This window comes from Urocampus carinirostris, chromosome 8 (genome assembly GCF_059441175.1).
Source record: "Urocampus carinirostris isolate Australia breed hairy pipefish chromosome 8, RoL_Ucar_1.0, whole genome shotgun sequence".
NCBI classification, from domain to species: Eukaryota; Metazoa; Chordata; class Actinopteri; order Syngnathiformes; family Syngnathidae; genus Urocampus; species Urocampus carinirostris.
The window spans coordinates 37,645,790-37,663,470 of record NC_142356.1 but is presented as its reverse complement, the minus strand read 5'-3'; the positions used below and the strand labels follow the sequence as shown (position 1 = coordinate 37,663,470).

The 17,681-nt window shown below is 36.6% G+C and overlaps 1 protein-coding gene and 1 long non-coding RNA gene across 3 annotated transcripts in view; one reads left to right on the top strand and one right to left on the bottom strand.

The window, feature by feature from the left end:
* Positions 1 to 1,999: 1,999 nt before the first annotated feature.
* LOC148361804 (uncharacterized) lies at positions 2,000 to 6,235 on the bottom strand. Its single transcript, XR_015851154.1, has 3 exons — positions 4,532 to 6,235; positions 2,588 to 2,680; positions 2,000 to 2,465 (listed from the first exon to the last, which is right to left on the bottom strand). It is a non-coding gene; the product is annotated as an uncharacterized LOC148361804 (long non-coding RNA).
* A 117-nt stretch (positions 6,236 to 6,352) lies between these two features.
* Positions 6,353 to 17,681, top strand: part of LOC148361803 (high affinity choline transporter 1-like) — a 35,291-nt gene continuing 23,962 nt past the window's right edge. For both annotated transcript variants that reach the window (XM_088342591.1, XM_088342590.1), the window contains exons 1-2: positions 6,353 to 6,516; positions 8,297 to 8,382. The gene's annotated coding sequence lies outside the window, so the exon portion shown is untranslated. The remainder of the gene's footprint in view (positions 6,517 to 8,296; positions 8,383 to 17,681) is intronic.

Sequence of the window (17,681 nt, the reverse complement as noted above, 5' to 3'; positions counted from 1 at the left end):
ATTACAGCGTTATTGTTACAGTGTTAATGTTACTGTGTACCTGACTTGTTAACCTGACTGCCCATTTTGCACATCTGGTTAGCTACTCTTCTTGCACTATCGGCACTATGGTAAAATACTATACGTAGCCAAAATACAATACAACATTATTTATATCTGTACATTCAAGGAAACTGTGGGGGTCAGATGCATCGACATTTCGTTCTGTATACACGTGTACTAGAATGACAATAAAGTAGATCTGAATCTGAATCTGAATCTGAATTAAATTTCAGCAAATGAAAAACACTCAATAATTGTTTTATAAGTAAATATAACATCCCTAAATTATAATTTAATTGTAAGACCCTCCAGCTGAGGCACACTTTTTATGCCATTCATATATTAGTCTGGCCCACGTTTTTTTTCTTTCATGTGGCCCCTGAGATAAAATGAGCTTGACACCACTGCTGTAAAGAGTCACATTCCTCTCCTAAACGAGTTCCTATGGCTTAAATGAGCATTATGACAAAAAGTTACATATACTAGGATCTTTTAGAATCCAATACAATGTCATAAAACAGCAGATGTGATATAGTGTACTGAGTGAATTTTTTAGTTAGTAAGGCAAAAACAAAAAGGCAAAATAAAATGAAAATTTTATAAAAGCTTATTGACATTTCTCAGTGAAAGAAAAATCAGATTTTTCTGCCACAATGCAAAACCCTGCCAGCCCCCCGATTGAATGAGGATATCAAATCTTGTGTGTGGGGGAGACAGAAAAAAAATTCAATATTCATTGAAGAAAACCTTGCTACAGAGCAGGTAGGTATTGAAGAAACTGTACCTGGTTGAGATATCTCTTTGTAAATCCGTTAGTTAGCCCTCTTTCTCTGGTTGAGCTACTTCTACTCTGTGAAATTGACTACTCAGGGTTTCCCTCATTTTAGAGTTGATAAACCTACCATAGGGTTCTCACTAAACCCCCTTTGTGGAATGGAGGACAAGTCTTCTCAATACTTCTGTTAGTCTGCATTTCACAAAACGTAAGCAAATGGTAAATGACACTTAATCTATATTGCCCTTTTTTCTGGAAGCACTTTTGATTTGATTACACATTTACTTACTGAAAGCAAAGTAGGAGCCATTTGGGGTTCAGTACCTGGCTCAAGGACACTTTTACATGGTCACAGGGGCAGACTGGGATCTAATGCCCTACGATTCAGTTATGAGACGATCACGCTTACTAGAAAATCATTTAACTGAGTTTTGTTTCTTAAATTTGTTCAAGGATTCTCTTGCAGCTGTTACTGATGGGCCTTGCTTGCTTAGTATGTATCATTGTTGTCGTTTTAAATCTCCTCTCCCTCTGACTTCCTAGTTTATTTAGTCTGCACTTCCACTATATCCAAAGCCAGACATTCCAGTACTATTCCAGTGTTTTTTTACTTTTGGTTGGTTAAGGTTTGAGATTCTGGCTTGCTCTTTTTCCTCTTGTCCTGTCTAACAGATTTTTGACGAACAATATGACCTACTATGGACTCACTGATTCAGGCACTTTCACATTAGAAAACTGTGAAGGAACACCTGGCTGGATATGAAAATGCAACCCGTGATAAGCTGGATTGGTGTTTAAAGCTGTGTGCAGGTGACCATTCAATGGCTTTCCTATATGACAAATTGCAAGGTATTTCCCAGCTAAACATGTCTAAAAAAAGAGAGTGAATTAGGATAGATGATATAAGGTGATCCTGGTGATATATGGGGATCCAGCCTGGAGAATATCCATAGTTACCCCTTTAAATGCTAGGCACCACCCAATTCAATTTAAGGTTGTCCACAGAACTCATTACTCGAAATTAAGACTACATAGTATCTTTCCTAAAATCTCTCCCATATGTGAAAATTGTGAGTCTGTCGGGGCTGACCTGTTACACAGCTTCGCACTTTGTAATAAAAAACAAGCTTTTTGGGTTGATATTTCTTATTTTTTCCCAGGAATATTTGGTAGGCAGATAAAACCTGAACCGCTTTTTATAATCTTTGGAATATCAAAAGTATTTTATTCATTAACAGAGGCGCAGCAACAGTTTCTTTCCTATGGACTCATCACAGCCAAAAAACTCATATTAATATGTTGGAAAGGAAAAGAGGTGCCCACAAGGAGAAGAAGGCTCACGGAACTTACAGACACCCTACACCTAGAGAAAATTTGATACACCTTAAAGAACAAAACTGAAAAATTTGAAAGGATAATATCCTGCCTCAAACAAGAATTGGGGTCCTGACCTCTTTAAACTGACATTGACAGTGCTTGGGTGTTCATTTTCACCTTTTGGTAATATCCAATTTTCATGATGGTTGTCTTCCTCTGGTTCTGGTTGATTATATGGCACACTTCTAAGGTCATGAGATCGAACCTTCCTGTGTGGTGTTTGCATGTTCTCCCCGTGCTTGTGTGGGTTTCCTCCGGTCGCTGTGGTTTCCTGCCACATTCCAAAAACATGCATGTCAGGTTAATTGGGTGGGAATGAGCGAGTGAGTTGTCTGTCTTTGTGTGCCCTGCAACTGGATGGCAACCAGTTCAGGGTGTCCCCTGCCCACTGACCGAAGATAAGTGGGATGGGCTCCAGCACCTCCACGACCCTACTGAGGATAAGCGGTGCAGATAATGGATGGATCCTATACAGTTACCAGTTACCTGTTTAAAAATGTAATCAGTAAAGTAATCCCAATACTATAATATTGCATTAATGTAACTTGATTACTTCCAATTATTTTTGGATTACTTCAATACCAAATGTTATAACAAAAGACAAAAAAAACACAATATACTGTATATACATTTACAAAATTTTGTTTTCAGATAAATGAACAATGTAACCTTGAAAAAGAATAGAAGGAAGCCAAGGTCAGGTAGTTGCTTGTCTTACAAAAAAGTGCTCTAATTGTAACCTCATAGTATAGCTGATGAAACTAAAATCTAATTTTCTCTTATACATTGCACTTATTATATGCTGTTTTAGTTTACGCTAAGAGTGCGTTAACAATCCAATATTACTGAAAGGGAAATTATAGTTTGTACAGAATGTGCCTTTGTTTGATTTTATCCTCAAAAGTAACTTAACAAAGCCAAAGATAATATCCAAGTGTTGTTTGTATTCATGCAACATTGTATCCTCTTGGGGCCTGCTAACTATTAATCAAGATGGCCTTCACTTTACCCGTGGAGCCCTTGAAGGACTTGATGAATCAGAAGAAATTGACGGAGAGCAGTAGTACCACTCATACTACACAAAAACAACAAATCCGAATATTGAATATAGTGCTTAAAAACAGGGACCTCATATATTATTTTGCTTTCATTCTGAAAATAAAAATTAGTATAGAATTACTACAAATATACCACTACAGTAATACTATAGTAAAAAATATTACTACAGAATTATTTACTACAAGAATACTACAAAATAACAACTACAGTAATATTAAAAAAAATACTAAATATGACAAAATTACTATTCTGGAAATACAAGAATTCTACAAAAATACTACTAAAAGACTAGAAATACATCAATTATACCTCTACTGAAGTACTAAAAAATAAACATAATACTATAATATAAAAAACTACTAGAGACATATTACTACAAAAATACAACTACAACAGGTTTACATCAGAAATAGAGCAAATTACACCTAAAGTGATACTACAACAATATCACAAAAATAAAATTACAGTAACACTGTACTACAAAAATACTACAGAAATACTACAGATATACAGTGGCTTGTGAAACTATTTGCCCCCCTTGAGCTTTGTGACCTTTTGCCACATTTCAGACTTTAAACATGGAGATATAAAACTGAAATTTCTTGTGAAGCATCAACAATAAGTGGACACAATAATGAAGTGGAACACACTTTATTGGATATTTTAAACTAAAAAAAAAAAAAAAAAAAAAAAAGTGGGTGTGCTAAATTATTCAGCTACTTTCAGTGCAGCAAATTCTGTCCAGAAGTTCAGTGATGATCTCTGAATGATTCAATGTTGCTCTAAATGACTAACAATGATAAATTGAATCCACCTGTGTTTTAATCAAGTCTCTGTATAAATGCACCTGCACTGTGATAGTCTCGGAGGTCTGTTTAAAGCGCAGAGAGCAACATGAAGAACAAGGAACACACCGGGCAGGCCCGATTTAATGTTGTGGAGAAGTTTGAAGCTGGATTTTGGATACAAAAGGATTTCCCAAGCTTTAAATCTCCCACTGTGCAGGCAATAACATTGAAATGGAAGGAGTATTAGGGAATATAAGCATTTGCTTTTGACTACCCCTTTTCAAACATATTCTGTAATAATATTTTGTTGTTGAGAAATTGTTTTTGTTCTGTTTTTATTTTGATGTTCGAATAAAGTTTTCATTCATTCATTCAGTATCAGACCACTGAAAATCTACCAAGATCTGGCTTTTTTGGAAGAGTGGCAAGAAGGAAGCCATTTCCTAAAGATATCCATAAAAAGTGTTGTTTAAAGTTTGCTACAACCCACCTTGGAGACACACCAAACATGTGGAAGAAGGTGCTCTGGTCAGATGAGACCAAAATCGAACTTTTTGGCAACAATGCAAGACGTTATGTTAGGCGTAAAAGCAACACAGCTCATCACCCTCAAGACACCATCCCCGCAGTCAAACATGGTGGTGTCAGCATCATGGTTTGGGCCTGCTTTTCTTCAGCAGGGACAGGGAAGATGGTTAAAATTGATGGGAAGATGGATGGAGCCAAATACAGGACCATTCTGGAAGAAAACCTCATGGAGTCTGCAAAAGACCTGAGACTGGGAAGGAGATTTGTCTTCCAACAAGACAATGATCCAAAACATAAAGCAAAAGGTACAATGGAATGGTTCACCAAAAAACATATCAAGGTGTTAGAATAGCCAAGTCAAAGTCCAGACCTCAATCTAATTGAGAATCTGTGGAAATACCTGAAAACTGTTCACAAACGCTTTCCATCCACCCTCACACGAGCTGTTTTGCAAGGAGGAATGGGCAAAAATATCAGTTTCTCGATGTTTAAATAGAAGTATAACATGTCACATGCGGCCCCCGACTACAAATAGTTGCCCACCCCTGGAGTACAACATGGAATGAGTTCTAGGAGGAATGCAAATTATCAAGTAATCGGTGCCCCCAAATCTATCTTTGCTTAGTTCCCCATGAAGGCTTGGGCCAGTGTAATGCCTAAATCCGACAAACCTGCAAAATTCTTCCCCCCTCGCATTAACGCGCATTCTGCTGCGCTTCCGACAAAAGCGATCGTATTCTATATAATGAGTTTATTAAAACAATAAAGCGAGCAATTAAACAATCGTAGTCTATATATCGTGTTATTTAAACAATAAAGCGCGATCGTATTCTACAAAATGCGTTTGTTAACGCTGATGCAAAATTCACCAACACCGGAGACGAATCAATGTACGCTACGATATCCACAATCACAACTAATTGTATACAAATAGCCCTTATTTGATGTACTATAATAGCCGTATGTAATGTATTTTATTGTGAATGAAACCCTAGTTGCATTGGATCCCGCGGTGTAAACAAATTGTTTTTTTCCCCATTTAAAATCGAACTTCCCTGTCTATACTGTTTGCAAAGTAAGACATGCTTTAAACCTTTTTTGTTTTTTGGCTTTCGGATCCAACTACAGAGGAATACCTCCACTTTGAGAAGTATTACTGAATAGGTGTTCGACAAATCAAATTCGTTTTTATTACTACTATTATTATTAATAATAGTAATATTATGAGAAACGTCTGAAACTCTTCCAAATCACTGTGCTGACATATTGACATCACAGAAGGTTACCCCAGATGTCACAAGTCTGTATCTCAAACATGGTCCGTTTTAGCAGGGGAGTCAGATTTTGGCTGGTAAAATGCCTGCCAAAATATCCCCTCATAACTGAATAGAAACTCCCAATAACCCCAAAATCACTGAGCTGACATTTTGACGTCACAAAAGGTTACCCCAGAAGTCACAAGTCTGTATCTCAAACAGGGTCCGTTTTAGCAGGGAATCTACGTCGGTCCCGATGGCTGTCACCCGTAAAACGGCGGAATGACCGAACTCGGTCTATTGATTTAAAGAAAATTGACATGGAAAAATTAATGGTCAAATGAAATTTACAATTATTTACACGAATCTGTTAATGTTAGCTCATTTTAACGCCATTAAAGTGTGACGACGGAGACGCGTATGTGCCAAGGACGACGCTTAACTACTACGTGATATAAAGTTTACAACAAAACGTCACCGTCATTATGTCGAAGCTGAAAATGTGACCAACTAAACTTTTACTTTATGTCAAACGCAGCACGCGTATTACTATTTTGCCAACTCAGGTACTGATAATTTATAGTCTGCCTCATATTGCTTACAGCGCTGACTGTTATAACGCACCTTTGCTAATGTGAAGGCTTGCTGTGGACAGCAACCATTTTACGCAAAAAGGAATAGGAACTGAAATGTAAGTATTCGTGATTCAGTGGGTCAAATAAATGAAAGAATCAATAGAAATAGCACGTACGGTTTGCTTTTCTATTGGGTTTCTCAATTGGTTGGACAGCATATCGGTCATCCCGTAGTTCGGTTGCAATAATATTTCACGAGGTCAAATGTTAACACAATTATGAAAATTTTGTATGAATCACTAAAATAGACCATTAATTTCTAAGCACATTAATTGAGCAATCATGTACTGAAGTTAACCTAATTCCGCTTTAAAATTGAACAATCCCTGTCTAACGGAAGTATCAAGCTAAGCTTTTAAAATCTGCAGCGGAAGTACCAAAGTAAGAGCTTATAGGATACGAGGTTCGACGCTAAATCCAATTTAAAGGAGATACATTCAGTATCTTACTGGAAAAAACAGGCAATTTGGGGGGGAGATGAGCACACAGTGCATGTTTGGTAAACAAAATAAAAAAAATAAAACACACTTAGTGATTCTGGATCATTCAACACTGGAGTTTCACTTCCAATATGTGTACATCACATTATATATATTATCAGGCCCATGCCAATGCCTGTAAATGTCATGATCATTGAATAATTCAACCCCCTCGATTGAGTTAGCTTATAAATAATGATAAAGACTGCACAAAGATTTTGGGCATTGAAATGATCTATTTGTTATTAGAATAACTACGATGCAAACTTTAAACGGACAATGTTTATAATTTAGCGCCTCCAAGTGATTAAAAAAAACTACATTGTTCAAGAAAAAAAGTTGGTTTAAAATAAAAGCAAAAATACATTAAATGTCATATAAACATGCTTTTTTATAGTAGAAGGTTGAACTATTTGCCTTTAGCTGACGTGAACCTCACCTGGATGGAATTGACATAATTGTCGACCACCCTTCTGCTACGGGTACCCAAAAACCTAAAAAAGGCTGTGCAAAAAAAAAAAGAGAGAATTTTTGTCACTTTAGGTCTCCGTAGTTGGTATTCTTTGCGCTTTTTAGCAATCGTTTTCTGTTGCACTACAAAGTACAGCAACATTTATCTGTACTGTACTGTACTGTAACAGTATGATAAATCAATATAAATAGTCCATTACAACTGTTTCGGATCAAAAATTCAAGAGTCAAACAAAAATCAGCAATAAAACAAAATCACAACTACTGTATGATAATGTCAACAAGACAACTAAAATATTCCCATTGCACAATATTTTGAAAATAAAATAAGCAGTCCAATTAAAGTTTAAACACAATTGATTACATTTGAAAGTTAGACAATCTATGTTTAATTTTCTAATTCACTAACAGCATTATTTTTCTGCCAGTTAAAATAGAAAGACAACATAAATCCCAGGAATAGATTGATCGTAGCACTCGCTCAGTATTGATAACATTGATATTTGGATCCATCTGCCCAGCCTTGGTGTGCAGACAGTTCTCACCAGAAGTTTGAAATAAGGGCCTGCAACCCACTTCAAAAGATGCGTGATCTATAAGTGGCTCGTGGCCCACCAGTTGAGAAATACTGACATCCACTACTTTCAATTAAAGTAACCTCACATCTTATTACAAGTGATTATTTCATGTGGCGATAATCAATTCATTTTATTGGAAAAAAAAACACTCAACTAAATTCAGTTGTAGACATGACATACTGCCTGCAGCTCTTCTCTTTGCGCTAGCATAACATGATGTCTAAGTGTTGATGGCTCCCCACAAATGAAGAGAGCGCAACTACATGTGTTTTTAACTCTCATAAATCTTCTGTGATTGTTATCCCTAGGAAGGCGCTGGAACAGGATTTTTCACAACAACGTTCTTTACTTCTTGTCCTTGTTCAAAGCATTGCTCCTGTAGAATCATCTTCTTGTAAGTACACCTGCATTATGCAACAAGTTTTGCATTCATTTTTACACTTATGTTTAGAACAAAAGTAGGTTTAGGCAACCCCCCTACATATCTCTGCTCTCTCTATATATATATACAGTTGTGTGCATTTGAAAATACTTGTACAAACGCAATAATGCACTTTCCTTTGTTAGGGATTGAGGGTTTCACCCTGTACTTGACATTGCTGGTACCACGTTGAATGTTTCCCCCTCAAGCCATGCCATTTGACCATATACAGTAACTTGAAAACTGTTACCAAACTCTGGTAAAATAGATTGGGATCACATATCATCCAAACGGACTCAATTGAACTTTTGTTTCAGTGTATGTGAAGTTAGCCATTATCGCTTTAGCAACATATTTTAGAATCTTATCCATGTTTTAGAGAAGTGGTTCTTGACTGGTGAGTTGACATTGCCAAAATAATCGGTTTTTTTTTGTTAAAACTGAGGGCAAATTACAATATGTAACAGTGGATGGCGATAAAACAAATGCAAGTTGACGCCCACCAATTCACAACACATAAAAAGATCGGTTAAGTTTGTTTACACACGTTAAGGATGGCTAAACACACACAATGTAAAGAATACATGAGATTGATTTTGATTTCAAAAAACAAAAAGCTCCCGAGGTGAAACATTTTAGATTTCAATAAAAAAGCAGCTAATTGAACATTAAACGAATATTATTACTTTAAGAAGTTTTGGTTTTGCTGGTCATTTAGATTTTTAACATAAATATATTCTATTATCTGGTTCAAACTGCACAATAGTCTCATTCAGTACATTTGAGAAGTGGATTTGGGTCGCGGCTTGTAATAAGGTTGGAATGGCGCCTCAAGCTAAACCAACCACTCTTTTAGAGGTTTCGGTCTTGACACAGAGGCGAATTAAATCAAAAGGTCATTAATCAGAATTCTGAAGTGGTTATCAATGACTGTCTTGTGTGTGGGGGGCGGGGGTTTGCGTATGTGCCCATACACTTTGACTTTGTTGGTTTCAAAATGTAAATAATAAGTAAAAATGTAATTTCTATGCATAGTAAACTAGAAATTTTGCCTTTGTTGTATTTGCTTGAAGTTAGTCATGTGCAGAATAGTGCGGCAACAGAATTCTCTTGGTTTTATTTCCATTAACATGCATGAGAAATGGTGGTACCTTTGACCTTCCTAGTTTTCAGGGTCATGGTACAGTAAGCATGAAGCTTAGAGGGGCCAGGCTACATCCACATATTTAGTGTTGCGTTCATGATTAAAAAGTCAGGACACAAGGCTACTAATCTTCTTGGAGTATTGTTACGGCATAGATTTGAGTTTATGGATGCTTACACCCCTGTGATCAATGCCTAGTGTGTATCTGGTTTACTGTATGCCATTTTTTTTGTCAGCTGCATGCCTTAAATTAAGATATAACATCAGGGACTGGTTCTGACATATTATGAAATTTGCTCAGCCCAGAATTGCTACTGTGTCTCAATAATTTGATTGTCAGGCATTGCAAATAAACACCTTGTTTTGTGATTATACCAGTACTACTTTTCAAAAAAGAAGTATAACAAATGCACTTCCAGTTGAGAGAACCAAAAAACAAATCAAGAACATTAACCAAGTAATACTACATAACCCAATTAAAGGTCATGGGTTTAAATCTGAGCTCAGACCTTTCTATATGGTTAGCATGTATATGCTCTCACTGTGCCTTCGGCTACTCTAGGATCCCCCACATTCCAAAAATGTGCATTATAGGTCGAGTGAAGACTTTCAATTGAAAAAAGTTGGGAGATTGTGAGTATGAATGGAAATTTCTCAACATCTAACTGACTGGCAACTGGATGGATGGACACACAACATCTGTTGAGTGGCTTGTGACCTGGTGCAGATTAATTGAATTGAATTGTCTTAATGTCATTGATAACAACGTAGTGGACATTGTTTGCAACAAATTCAGACCTGGCGCTCCAGGATGAACACGTAATAAAGCTTTAAGGACAAAGACATATATTTACAAGGTGGTTTTTTGAGATTGGCCTAAGTTGTAATGATTGTGTTATGAAAGATAGTGCATATTAATAATAGTCCTATGAAAAGTAGTAGAGTAATTAGTCAATAAATAAGACATGAGTACCTGTTTGTCAAAGCAACTCGCAAGATATACATTTTTCAGTTTTGCACACTCTTTTAGGGCGGTGATGGTACTGGAGAAGAAACTGTCTCTTGAGCCTAATAGTCCTTTAGAAAGTAAAAAATATAAGAAAACTGTAACAATTATCAAGCTAGCTAGAGAGCCGTTAGCTACTGTATCTGTGCATGCTGCCATAAACTCATCGACAAAAGTCAGCTGGGTTAAGTGGCAGAGGGATCGGATGGATAATTTGATGGTTGCATGGAAGGACGAACGAACGGACAGAGTATGGACAACTAGTATTATTGCATAAGAATGCAGTTTACTGGTCAGAACGTTTGCCTCACAGTTCAGAGGTCTCGGCTCGATTCTAGCTCACCATTGCTTGCACGACTTTCATTTCAAAATGACACTGCACCATAAAGGCTGAAGTCTTTATCTGTTCGCCAGTAAAGTTTAACTAATAATCGAGCCAACATTTACATCAAATTATATTTTACAACAGTGTTCAGATTTTATTTTTCGCTTTCTCCTTGATTTTAAAAGTCAATAGCATATTGGCCATTAAATGTAAAGGTACAACCACTCCCAGCCGGAGAAAACTCATTACATTGTAGTGAAATTGGAACACATTTGCAAAACAAAGCATCTGCATTGCGCATACACACCCGTCGTATGCAGGTGCTGGGCGATTCCTTTCGCTTGATTAAAAAGGAATACATTATGCAAATTTGGCAAACCGGACCAACTTTCATTCGAAAAATCCTCTTGGCATTATTATATAACTATGTCGCAGATGACAGTGTGAGTGTGATTAGCGTTACATCCATATTTCATCTGAAAAAACCCACAATTTTTGAAGGGAGGGCGGAGGGGGGTTGTTTACATTGAAGTAAAATAGGAACCCTTTTTAAAGGCTATAAGCATATACAGTATGCAAGAGGATCTTTAGTCGGTTGATGGCACTATTATGGTCTATGGTCCTGGAAGGTCATAGTTCAACTTGCTGCAGGCAAAATGTTTTGGGCGAATGCTATCTTTCCACATTCCGATACCTAGTTGCTCACGTGATGTAGTCTTTCACTCATTTCCCCACTTCATATTCCTTTGAGTGAGGCTGGATTTTGTTTGATCTCTGGACTGGACCGCCTATCCACGGGCATGCTTGAATCCATCCAAGCTGGCCTAAAATGATACAAAAGGTACACCGTGAACTGGTGACCAGCCATAGGCAATCTGTTTGATAAGGAACAGAATTTGCCCTTGAATTTCAAGCCTGGATCTAAACAAAGTAACAGATTTATTCTTAGTAAACTGAAAAACAAAACCACTCTATCAGTGGAGTAAAGATTATTTCCAGTCATCCATTATTACAGTATATCTGCAAGGACCTTTAACAAAAAAGGCCCACAAGGACGCTTTAAATATCAACAAATCCAAAGTGACTAGAGTAAATAAAGTGAAGGCAGAAATTACTTTCTCAAGAAAATTATTCGCACAAAACTGATGTGACAAACTAGCGTCCGAACACAATAATAGCAAACAACAACATTAACGCATAAAAAAAGAGGTAAAGCTAAGTATTTAAGACATGCTGTGTCTCTCATTGGTACTCACCAACACTACAGCTTTACGCATTAGACTACTGATTTTCTCTGCTTAAAAACGCCAACCGAATCTACCAGTTTTTCAATTTAAACATCAACAATCCCGACTTGAGACTAGTATTTTAGTCTATGGCGTCTTTATTTTGAAGCAAGACTGTCTATGGGTGAACAAACCGCCGAAACAATCATGTTTGATTTCCGTTTTGCAACTTCATATTTTAAGGAAGCACAAGTTTTTTTTCCCCTAAAAATTCTGGAGGCATATTGTGTTTCGCGTGTGAAAATAGGTTGCCACTCATGCCTAGGTCACAACTTACATAATGCGCATATCTAAAGGAACAGCAGTAATATCATCAAGATGTGTCTTAAAGGCACAGTATGTTTATAGCTGGAAAAATCTGCACAATGGGCCAAAAAATAGATGTTAAATAAAAAGGATTCTTTGCTGAATATCGTCTTATTGACATATTTTAGCCCCTCCAAAAAATCTTAGATGATAATCGTGCATTTTGTCATGCATAGTTTTAGCATTAGCAACATTAATCAAGTTTTAAGAACATCAATAAAGTTCAACCTGCTGGCAGGCTAACAGAGAGCTACTCTGGCTTGCTTGCTTTGGCGTGTCAAACTGCAGGCTAGCTCATTTAGCATTCCCGAAAGCTTAAATGTTGACTGGTTGCATTTTTATTATAATTGATAATCAATGGTGATGTATCTCATGTGGTACACTACAGCAAACAAAATAAGGAAAGGGCATAGTAAGTAATTCATACCTTTTCTAAACCTGTACAACACAAAGTCAGGGGGTCTCCAAATGTGTACCCACGGGCACCGGATAGTCTCCTAAAAACACCTGGTGTAGCCTGCGGACTGGTTCAGAAAATGTATCATGCGTCATAGTAATTTTCTAGGCAATTTGATTTCCAACTGGATTCATGTTTAGTGGTTGTCTGAGCATATTTTAACCTAATAATTACAACCTGGTAATGTCTTTCTTATGATAACATGTAATTTCAATAAGGTATATCAAACAGGTATACCTTTGCGCTATTCAGTTACAAAACATAGCTCTTAGCTTTAAAAAGATTGGCAGCCTATGCTCTTAAGTAGTTTCACCAGCAGTACTCATATTACTGAGCATTGTTTTGACATACAGTATACAGTTGATAGCAGCGCTATACAGAGCGTAGGTCTGATATTCATTTTCTATACGCATGGGCATAACGTTTTTGAGGGTGCGCAAGCACCCCTCAATTCAACCCAAGCAACCCCCAAAATTATAGGATTTTTACAACTTTTTCCTTAAAATGGAAAAGCATAAGCTTAAATATGATGAAAAATGCAAGATAAAAACATTAAAAAAGGAAAACAAAACCAAAACGTTAAATCCATTTGACTTCTTGCACCGCTCTCGACACCTTCTTTCACTCTGCTACTGTCACAGGTGGCGGAGTGCCAGAGTCTGTGGCGGATCTGGTGTATTACGGTGAACATCTTCTCATAATGATAGTTATAGTGGAATTATAAAGAGTTGAAAAGAATGCATCGTTGTCTAATAAGTTCCATGCTTCTTCTGTATGTGTATGTATGTGTGTGTGTACTCTATTTTAAATACCTGGTATGATGTGCTAATAGTGTTTTTTCTAACCGCAAAGTGTAATGTGATGTTTACGAATGAGAAGTGACACTCCTGACCAGTCATAAACTCTGAAGCGTTTTATTCCTTGAAATTTTTTTTTATTTTTATTTTTGCCAGATTCGAATATTCACGGTGTTGAAATTTTACGTGTAGACATGTTTGAAACTAACTTTCAATTAAAAAAAAAACTATAACATGACATTGTAAAATTACGTGAATTGCTGACTCTCACCCAAAAGTTTTGGCCGATGAAATTGCTTGATTTGAAAATCCTGCCCAATAGATTTCATAAGCGTGAATAGCTCTAAATCTTGTAGTAACATTTTCTCTTAAACGACTGGACCTGGTTGTCATTTCTTCTTTATTTTCAAACTTGCGTCCTTTTCATGGACACTCAAAGTAATGTCTGTCAGGAATTTGTTGAGTAAATTTCCATTCGGGTGTTCCGCCTCAGTCAGTTCAGGTGCCAGGATGGTGCCTGCTGAATGTTACTTTTTCCAGCTGTGTGTAATGTTTGATTGAAGCCAGATCTGATTAATTCATTTAATGTTAAGCACGTGCATTTATTGACTTGAATTTGTCAATATTGTTTGTTAGTCATTGCTAAACATAAATTACCATATAAATTTTGCAGCATGCGCACTGCACTAGCAGAAAGTTAAGAGAGGGGTAGGGATAAACATGAGTTTATGGTCCCTATCTTTAACTGTTATTTCACACTTAACTTAACCTACAGTGACCTTGATGGCTCCATTGAAACATAAAATGGCCTTCCTGACATTTCCAACATAGTTGTAAGCAAACAATTGTCCTAAATATCTTAAAACAACTTCTTAAAGAAATGTATCTTGATTCCATACCAAGAGTAACTTTTTAAGTGTTTACAAAGCAGACAGCTTTTTTGACAGATTTAATTTTTTTTTTAAACATCAGAATTGAAACTTATTTAGGTGGCGCAATGCCTAGACAATGAAATGGCTGAACGCTAATATGTTTTAGGTAACTTTAAAGGATAGATTTACCAACAAGAGCACATTTCTTTTGCCGAATGTTTTCTTCACTGCCGCAGCAACGTTTCTTCCCATGTGATTTACTCAGTACCTCATGCGTTAAAGCATATGGACAGAAACAAGGAGGGCTTTGTGGAAGTCTTGAGCGAGGAGGCACTCACATCCACATAGTGCACACCAATCAAACAGAGAGGAGGCAACAAACTGGGCATTCTGGCAGAGAATATATTTTCCTTCTGTTATAGATTGTTGTGGCTGTGTGAAAATCTTGGTGGGATAGCTCAGATTGGTTGGTTACTAACTCAAAAACAACAGGTTGGGGAAATGAAGTTCAACTGTACATATGATCAAAAATAATGGTGTATTTTAATATATTTAGTTTTAAGAGGGATGAAGTCTAACGGCAAAGGGTTGAACAGAGAATCTATTTATTGAGCTGTTCAAGAAAAGTACAGTATGGGGGGATTAAAACTGCAAACATTAGAAAAAAAGTTTAAAAAAAAACAAAAACAAATGTACCAATAAAAGGAATATTTAATGTTTCACTTCCAGTTATATACAAATAGATGGAAAAGCAGCAATTTTATAAATAAACAAATTTAGGAATAAATACAGAAATAAATAACTCCATTCAAAATATAACAATTAGTTTAAAAGTAAACGCGAAAATCAATACAAAGATGAACTTGAAAAAAACAATTAAATATAACTTATTAAAATACAACGCTCTGCCATCACTTTCCCTTTCTTCATGTTGCAGACGTGTTGACAGTAGGAAATGTTATTTAAATGAGTGGAAGGTCTTGAGTGTATTTTACTATTCGCCCATTGGTTGATCAATTATTTTGTCCCTGGATTGTCAAAGTATGTCTGCACGTCAGCCATTTTGCCTCATAGCTGTACTCCATTGTTCTTTTGCTGGTATTTTATCACCAATCAGATTCAAGGAGAAAATTATCTTGAGCTATTGTGGTACAGTATTAAAGTGTGCAGCAACACATTGTACAATTGGAAACGTCACCTACAATCTTTATCTACTGAAAAAATAAAAATCTGCCAGCAAAGTGGAATTCCTAATTTTGCAAGCAGGCTGCCGAAGACCCTCGACACAATGAACACTGACATGCTGAATTAAACTTAAATCTTTGTACTTGTAAGATGATGAAAATTGAATATGTTGCACAGTAAGATGTCTTGGCTCATCATTCCTCTCTGTGCAACACAAGTACTTACATTAGAGCAGAGGTTACCAACCATTTTGAAGCAGAACATTTTTAGTTACTGATTGGCACAAAGGGCTTCCGTTTGTGTATAAATGTCTAAAGTAAACATGTTTGTTATTACTATGTCGCTAATATGCCATTACCAGGTTGTAATTAACGGAGGTTAAATCAACCACCATGTCAGTCAGAAATATAATTTACTGGAAAATCGCAATGATATATCACTAACGAGTTATTTTTAGAACCTGTCAGCGGGCTGTGGAAGAATAGCTTAGCCTTTCACAAAGTTTTTGTTTTTTAAGGTTATCCGTAGCAGCAAGATGTTAGACAGTCATATTCTGTAAAATAAATACAAATTTTTTGACCTACAGATATTTACAAAATTTCAAGTTTTTACAATAGCTCAAGTGTTTTTGATTAGTATTCAAATCCATTGTTGTTTTTTAATAAATACTTTTTTTTCAATTCAAAATTCCTCTTTAACCACTACAAGGCGCTAAGTAAAACACAATGTCCCTTTGAGGGTGTCTAACATGATTTTACACTAAATAACAACCGAGGCATACAAGTAGCTGGGAAACATTTCAGCCCCACACAACTCTGTTACGGTTGTAGTCCGGTGAAAACATCTTGTAGTCCGGTGAAACATGTGCTACCCGCTGGCAAAGGGATATCTCTCGATATAAGTGTTTAACCAACCCTTTGTTGCCGTGTGGTAAATGGCTCTGTGTACTAACATATCTAGTAGATCTACATATTGATCAACCAATAGCCGAATTGTTCAACCCAACAAAGTAATCTTTAGCCATCACCTTTCACACATTTTCTTGCATTGCATTATGTTCTGAATGGGCTAAACAATCCAAAATCCATTAAAAAAAAAAAGTTTACAGATACAGAAAACAATACTTCTACTCGTCAAATAAATGATTTGGCCTGCAGTTTCAATGTATAATAGAGTATTAACTTGTATAATAATGGTAAAAAAAGGTTACTTTTTTAAGGATTACACCTTTTTGGAACATAACCCTCATGTTAAACAATGGTTCACTGTACACCTTCAAAGTTTCAACATTACATGTAATTGCAAAATTACCATTGCATACAATGTTTTCACAACCTTTCTATCAATGACAACAAAGAAAATTCTAAATCTGAGTCTTGTGTAGTTTGTCCACCGGTAGGTCCCAGTTAGCCCCCACTAGCAGCCAGCTTGTCGGCTGGCTTGCCATGTCGAATGGTTTATTACAGGCTGAGTTATTGTATGTTGCCGTAACCGCCTTTCGTTTTTGGTTTACGGCTAGCCTAGCTGCTCACTGCTTGTTTTTGGTCGGCCAGCCTGGTGGTTTTCCACAGAAGGTTCATTCGCCTTTCGTTGATCGTCCCGGTTAACCCCCGTTATTTATCTGTGTTATTTTTTCCAGTTACCCCCATTTTTGCCGCTTGCCCTTTGTACCGTTACTGCATCCACCGGTGACTCAATGCCTAGGCACTCTTACAAACACTACCAAAACTTTGCTTAGAACACTCGTAACCTTTTAGGAAATCACACGTACTATTGTGAGTTGCTCGCTCAGGTACCAGTGATCTTCACATGAAGTCACAGCTCAGGAAGTTAAAGACAAGACAGGCATTTTTCAAAATACATTATCTCTAAAAAACAATTGGAATATACTGAT